Here is a 5,962-nt window from a genome sequence, read left to right as displayed (position 1 = left end):
AACTTTTTGCTTCTGTACAAAGATGCAGGTGGTTAAGTTTTACAGCTTGTCTATAGAAGGAGCTTTTCTAATCTTTCATATATTGTACAAGCAAGTGTTCTTAAGGTGTCTCATGAAATGGTTTCTCCTCTTGGGCTAACAGGTTTTGCACCAAGCAGCTCTTACTTGCAATGAAACCCCTTGGATGTGTGAGATTGATTTTCAAACCTTGTGAGGGCAGCTCTGCTGCCAGGTCTCACACATGGACAGTGATTCCCTGATGTTTTTATTGCATATATTGCTATTTCACACAGGTGGACTTGGATTATTTTGTAACCAAACTGCGTGAGAGTGCACACAGATTGGTGTCTCACCTGCTAAACAGTCTCTCCTCATTCCATCAGTGTTAGTTGTTCCCATCATAAATCAACTCTTTATTTTACAGTTTGTAAACCTGTATTGTGTCTGAAGATACTTGCTCACAAAGAAGCAAACAGTTTTGTGTTGGGAAAATTTTTAAGAAACAAATAATTAAATCAGTGCAGTCTCCTGTGGGCAATTCCCTTTTTTATGCATAAAAATGATGTATATTGATTTAACAAGCTGATTACTTTCTAGCTTAAATAAATATAGTTTTGAAACACTTTGAAACAAAGATACCCTCAAAGAGAGATGGACATGATGTTCCACACTGATTGCAGGTCACACTAACTTTTCAAAACAGTAATTAGTTAATGTGTTAAGCTTGTAAGGAAGAGAATAAATGATTTTTAAAAATCATAAAAATAAAGACAGCCTTTAATTCAGATTTAACATAAATGCAGTTGAATTGATTCTCTGTTTCAGTAATTTACAATAGTTCAGTAATACTCAACACCTCTGAATATCAAAACTAGTTGGTTAATGCATGTCATTTCCCTCTTACTAATTTAAGCATTTTGTCTCAGCTCACCTGGTATTTTTTTAACAGTCTAAAACTGACACAAAAGACAAAATAATGGTGAGACAGATCTGTAATCTAATTTCTTGCCTGTGTACATACTTTTGAATACCAGGTTCTATGGAGCTTCCAACTTGCTATGAATTTGTACATGCTACATAAACCCACCAGAATGGATCTCCAGTGAACGATTAAATCACTGTCCTATTGTTCAGGGAAAAGGAGCTTAACTCTCAGCTATTCATCTGATTTATTACTCTGTATTCATAATCTTACTGTCCTCGGCTCAGCTCATTGCCTGTAAAAGGGATAGCAAATTTGTTTGCTTTTTCCCCCGAATTTATTTTCTGATTATAAGTGTTGGAGGGCTGGACTGTCTTTCAATACAAATATGGCAGTGGTGAGGGCAGCCTAATCAACAGTATGGGGTGAATCCCTTTCAAGGGGAAAGAGGAGACTGCTTTTCCTACACTGTGAATGAATTTTCTAGCCATTATGCTGTGATCACAAGGAAGTGAAGGGGCACTACCTGCCTTCTTATGCCATCTGCTTGAGGGAAAAAAAAAAAAGGTGCAGAGAGGCAATTTTTAGCCCTTTCTTAGCTGGTGACTTCTGAAAGCTTTTCAGTGAAAGTGTGACCACTTCTGCAGATGTCACATGTTTTCCATACCAACAGGCTGGAAACTCTAAGACATAGGTGGTTCTTCAGGAGAGATCTCTCTTTGGATTCCTAATGACAGCCCCTAAGAAAACCATCTAGTGAAGAGAGAAAGGATTTTCAGATGTATCTTGTTACTATTTTATAGTGGTGAGCTGTGATTGATGCCTGCAGACATGCTGTTACTCTGGTTTCAGCATTCTCCAGGTACTTTACTGGGAACATTTAACTTTTTTAAGTTTCAAGCATGAGAAAACTGGGTCTGGAAAACCCAATTTGAGGGTCCTATATCTTTTTGAGTTTATTTTCAACATGACTTCCTATGCTTAAGAAAGATTTTGACAGAGGAAGGAGCTGAACCTTGATAGAGTGTGAGATGTTTAACCAGTGGACAGTCCTTCCTGCCCTGTCCTGGTAGGTGGCACATGGATCAAAAAGTGGAAATACTGCAAGGAAAACTGGCTAATTCCCTTCACAACTATTTTGCAGCTACCTAAAGTGGTTGTTGGAACTTACAAGGGTTTTGGTGGGTTTTTATTTTTTGTTTTGTTGTTGTTATTTGATGTGCTTACACGGTCTTGCTGTGTCTAGAACTCCTCCCTAATAACTTGTGAACACTGTGGCCAATTTCAACAAACTTTGAGCGAGGCAGAAGTTACAGAGTTCCCATCAGGGAGACAGAAGTAGGTAGCCAGGGAGTGGAAACAGAAACTTCACTAACGCTCCTCCCGAGGGGAGAGGCTTCTGCATAAATCTATCCCTTAATTAGCATCAGAAACTTGTAAAATGTTTCAATTTCCAAACTGGAGAACTGCAGAGCTGTAGGAAACAGGACTCTTTTTGGTTCAGCTACTTGTAGAAATACATGTTTTCCCAGTAAAGTGTTTTTTATTTGGCTGCTAATGGAACTCCACTGAAGCTTACTGTTTGTCTTTAGTCCTCCAAGTAAAAGCCAAGATTTTTAAAAAGTGCAACTTGAAACAACTAAAGAGGGATGTTTTTCAGGAAGCCCTAAACGTTCCCTCCCCCCCTCCTCTTGGAACAGACTTTTTAAGCTGCTGGCCAGAATTTGCAACCTACTTTCACTTATTTGGTCAAAGCTGCAAATATTTTATTTAGGGTCAGGCTCTGAGGGTGATAGTCTGATTAGATACACTAAACTCCTCAAACATCATAATATGTTCTATGGGGCTTATTTTGTTGAGGGGAAATATTTCTGAATGTTTGCCTTTATTTGTGCTCCAATTTTCTGGATTCCTTTGGGCCAGAAATATTGAAACTGCCTGTTTTGTATTGGAATAATACTTGAAGTGCTGGGTAGGAATAAGAGAGACAAAGCCATGAAAATGGAAAACAGTGGAGGAAGAACTGGAATGTATTGAACCTGTCAGAGAGCTTGGTTCAGATTGGTTTTGCATTCTGGGCAGGGATTCAGTTCTTTATGGACAGTGTAAACCAGTCAGCATGTGCTGGGGACTTGGACTTCCTCCTTTCCCCATTCCAAAAAGGCAAGAATTGAATTTTTTCCAGTATCTTTAGTATTCATCAAGCCATGTCCTGGATACAGCTCTGAGCTACAACCACTGTGTTCAGAGTGCAGGCTGTGATGTGCAGAACAATTCTGAAACATTCTTTAGAAAGCTTGGGGAACGATTGCTGGCAAAGCCAGCCACAGCCCTTTTTTACAACCCAGTTCTCTTAAAATTATCAGCCTTCCTTTGTGTGGGGCAGTGTGTGTTCAGTGGCTACTTTTCAGTGCAACTGTCTCAGTTATTTAAATAATGCTCTCAATCAAAGCTGTATTGTTCTTTTCGTGCTGTTAATTTGAGACCAATTCCTGCCGTGAACCTGCAGACTCCTGCAGCACTGCAGCTCATGAATCAGGGCGGAACTTCCTTGCTGAATTGGGACTTGATGATTAGCTTTAAAAAAAAACCCATGGCTGAAATCCTTCATGACTAGCAGAGTGCACAGGGTGGATTAAGAACCTGTAAATAGATGACTAGAGAACAAATTACTTCTTGTGCCCACTGGAATATATTTGATGCTCTTCCTAGAAAGTTTCTCATTATTACAGAAATCTAATAAGGCGTTGTATTTTTTTTTCCTCCTCCTGATGTTTTTTGTTGGAAGAAAAACAGAACTGGTGTTGGACAGAAATGAAGCCTCTTACTTGATGCTTCAGGGGTGGTGCTCTGAGTGAGATTATTTGCAAATTTGGAATAAAATAGGTAAATTTGGATTAAAATTGGTAAATAAGGAAGAATTTGTACTGCTACAAACCTTGATGTTGCCAGACAGCACGATGTATAAAGACCCACAAGAATGCTCGGGCAGGGCAGTTTTAAAAGTTAGCTGCATCCCTCTGCCACTCAGTGAAATAAAGCTTGAATTTCCAACTAACCACAGGCATATTCTTTCTACAAGCTTAACTCTAATTTATTTGAAGACTTGAATTTACATTGATACAAAGTGTCTATGTGTGAAAAAGCTGTTGTTTGTAGAGCTATCAACCTTCAATCACACTATCTCAATTCCTGTGAAAGGGTTGTAGAATAATATGGATAATTAAAAACAAGCAAAAGCAGCAAGCAATTTTTATCCTTCTGCATTGAGTTTTATTACATATATTGCATTTTTCTCTTAGTCAAAGACAGGATTTTTCTTTAACTCTCAGCTTTGCTTCTGGATGAAATCAGTGAATTTATTTGTAGATTACAGCAAATAGTATCGTTTTGATTACGGTCATTAGAAGTAAATTATCATTTAGATTCTAGCAAAAGAAAATGGCAGGATGAACTTTGGGAGCTCACCTTTTCTGTCTTCATGCAAGAGATAAGTATAGTGTTGGGGTTTAGAGAACTTCCAGGTAATAGAGGAATTGTGATGGAATCAGACCCAAATTCACAGGCAAATTTTCAAGCTGCCACCCTGAGCCATGGGGTTAGCACCCATGTGTGTCACCATGAGCTGCAGTCAGCTCTGCTGTTTCCTTCAGCCCTTCAGGCTGACTCTCCACATCAATATAAGCGAGACCCCCCAAGGAAGACAAGGTCAATGTAGCCTCCATTTCTGTTGCACAGGTAATAGGAATCTATCCCTTGGACATCATCTGGGAAACCTGGCTACAAGTTATGTTGCAAAGTTATTTACTAACATCTTATATACTGATTAATAATACACCGTGGTGGCATCATATGAGACAGAAAAAACCAACAGCAGGAAAGATACAGCTTTATTTATAGCTCCTTCTGTATTTTCTTTACCTTTTCCTGGTAATTCTATTTGATATCATTCCCCAGAAAGCAATATCAATACCCTATATTAACTTACATGGGAGAGAATGTCATGGTCTTTGTTATCCTTTGTGTGTTCCTGCAGAGCTAAACTGAAAAGAGTGGGGGGAGGGGGCAACCCTAATATTTGGAAACATTTTGTGAATGTTTCTGGGCTGCCAAAACAGACAGATAGCTTTCGTGCTCAGACACAAAGTTATTGGGTGGGGCAGGCAGAAGGGATTAATTTTGTTTGCATATGAATAACTAGGGGGTTTTTTTGTATTATTTGCTATAATCCTATTAGCAAAATGGACAACCCTAGTACAGTTTGGTAGCCTGTCTCTCCCTGCTGAGAGAGGGACCAGGCCCTTAAGGTGTGGTGAGAAGCGCGTGGGTGATAAACCACAATGTGGGAGAAAAAGTAATGTCAGTGCTCAAGAGACAATAACTTGCATCATGTTGCCAGTAAAACTTTCAAATTGGAATTTTTTCCCTTAAAGTCCCAGCTCCTGCAGGCACGTGACTGCACGAGGGTCTGATTTAAAAAAAAGAAAAGAAGTTTTCAGGTGCTATAACTGCAGAGGAAAAGTGAAATACCGATTTGCAATGGGAAGTTCTCAGACAATGGCTCTTTCATCCTTGGAATTGTCAGTCATCTTGCAAGTGTTTTAGAGCTTGAATCAACTTGTAAAAGATGCTGATTATAATAGCTGCTACATTGACTTATTTCCTTTGCTCAGTCCAAATGAAAATTCTAAATGGCATAAGTATAGCAGTATTCATCCAAAAAGTGAAGGCTTTCGTTTCACTTCCCACATAAATGGCCAGCCAGGATGCCCAGCAGAGAGAGAGTGCAAGGGGACTGATGTCAGCAAAATGTGTTGGAAGCAGGTAAAAACCTCCTAAAAATAAAAAGGATGGAGGGAGAAAGAAAGAAAAAGGAAAAAGAAAAAAATTTACATTTAAGCTGCTGGAAGCAGGTAAAGGTTCCCAAAGCAAATCTGCACACAAGACATCCTGGGAACTATAGTGATCTTAGTGTAATCTCACAGCACTTCCAATCTTACTGAAGCCAGGACTCTGCAGACACCTTTGTTTTCATGGGTA

General features: G+C 39.2%; 1 protein-coding gene across 1 annotated transcript in view; it reads left to right on the top strand.

The window, feature by feature from the left end:
• The first annotated feature begins 1,974 nt into the window (after positions 1–1,974).
• Positions 1,975–5,962, top strand: part of LOC114064689 — a 94,932-nt gene continuing 90,944 nt past the window's right edge. The window contains exon 1 of the mRNA XM_027897951.1: positions 1,975–1,991. The gene's annotated coding sequence lies outside the window, so the exon portion shown is untranslated. The remainder of the gene's footprint in view (positions 1,992–5,962) is intronic.

This window comes from Empidonax traillii, unplaced genomic scaffold, assembly GCF_003031625.1.
Source record: "Empidonax traillii isolate 1590-97213 ecotype Southwest subspecies unplaced genomic scaffold, ASM303162v1 scaffold570:size522666, whole genome shotgun sequence".
NCBI lineage: Eukaryota > Metazoa > Chordata > Aves > Passeriformes > Tyrannidae > Empidonax > Empidonax traillii.
This window is presented reverse-complemented; position numbering and strand designations above follow the sequence as displayed.